The sequence below is a fragment of the Carlito syrichta genome, unplaced genomic scaffold (assembly GCF_000164805.1).
Source record: "Carlito syrichta isolate Samal-C Ts95f unplaced genomic scaffold, Tarsius_syrichta-2.0.1 Scaffold309091, whole genome shotgun sequence".
Classification (NCBI taxonomy): domain Eukaryota; kingdom Metazoa; phylum Chordata; class Mammalia; order Primates; family Tarsiidae; genus Carlito; species Carlito syrichta.
Genome location: NW_007253187.1, coordinates 216,951 through 218,426, shown reverse-complemented (window position 1 = coordinate 218,426; position 1,476 = coordinate 216,951). Strand labels below are relative to the sequence as shown.

The window sequence follows — 1,476 nt, the reverse complement described above, 5'->3', positions numbered from 1 at the left end:
CTCACTGTGTCTCCCAGACAGGAGTGCAGTGGCCGCTCCCGGCCACTGCAGCATGCGCTACCATGCCCGACTGATTTTTTGATTTATTGTAGAGATGAGGTCTCGCTGCCCAGGCGGGTCTCGAACCCGCGGGCTCAGGCAATCCACTCACCTCAGCCTCCCAAAGGCGCGGGATTACAGGCTGAGCCACCGAGCCCGGCTGAGCCCCAGACTTTTGAACAACCCAGCCTGAACCCCTCCACCCACTTTTACGCAGCACAGAGACCATATCCCCTTTTCCTGGGCACAGAAAGAAGCTGCTGGGGTGAGAATGTGGGGCTAGGTAAGAGCCCTAGAGAAAGCCTCTCACCTCTGTTGCTCAGCTGATACCACTTCCAGAGATAGCAGCCCCCCCACTGCTTCACCTCTGACCCTGCTCTGGTCTATCACTGGTTCTCCCTTTAGGCCACTGTCCAAAAGGTAAGTCCATGAGGTGGTTCCCTGTGCTTTTCAAAGCCCAAAAGCCCAAGCTCACACACCAGACAGAGAACAAGGGACCTTTACTGCGGGTTCCTCCTGACATGAGCTCCACCCCGCCCCTGAGGGAAGAAGGAGGCAAGCACCAATGAATTCTCTGGCAGTCCGGACTGGGGTTTTGTAGCTGGCTAACTCCCTCAAACGGCCATGAGGATTGTGTCTTCACCTGCCCCATGAGGGGAGGAGCTAGGGTGAGATCTCATACTGGCCACCAGCCAGGATCTAACACAGGCTGGTTCGTGCTTGAGAGATGAGACAGCAGCTTGATCTGAGACTTGCCCCACATTTCGCTTTCCTTCCCCCCACAGGGCTGTGAAGGCTCCAGGTCCCCACTACACCTCTGACCCACTCAGGGATCTCTGTTTCAGCTTCCTCTCCTCTTGTGCCTTTTCTCTGTCCCCAGAGGAGAAGAGGAAGGCACGCATGTGACAAACCCTGCAACCTTGGCTTTCTTCAGCACTGCTGAATTGGGATAAAAAGCAACCTAGTAGCAAGTCCTGAACTTGTAGTCGGACAGACCTGAATCCAGTCTTGGTTCTGCCACATACTGGTTGGGTAGCCTAGGGTAAATTACTTTAATTCTCTGAGACTTCATTTCCGTATCCACAAAATGGGATGGTGGTTATACCTATTTTGTAGGATAGGTGGAAGGACTTAATTCACATATGTCCAAGATATGTGTGCAGGGTGGCATTTAAAAAAAAGGAGCTGGGTGCGGTGGCTCAAACTTGTAATCCCACCACTTTGGGAGGCAGAGACGAGAGGATTGGCCTGAGCCCAGGAGTTTGAGACCAGCCTGGGAAACTTGGCAAGACCTTGTCTCTACAGTCAAAAAACTTAGCCAGGTGTGGTGGTGCATGCCTATAGTTCTGGCTCCTCAGAAGGCTAAGGTGGAAGGATCGCCTGAGCCCAGCAGGTTGAGGCTGCAGTGGCTGTGAACATGCCACTGCACTCCAGCCT

The 1,476-nt window shown here is 53.7% G+C and overlaps 1 protein-coding gene across 2 annotated transcripts in view; it reads right to left on the bottom strand.

Annotated features, from left to right (window-relative positions):
* Positions 1 to 1,476, bottom strand: part of PROCA1 (protein interacting with cyclin A1) — an 11,346-nt gene that overhangs the window by 2,789 nt on the left and 7,081 nt on the right. The window lies entirely within an intron of this gene.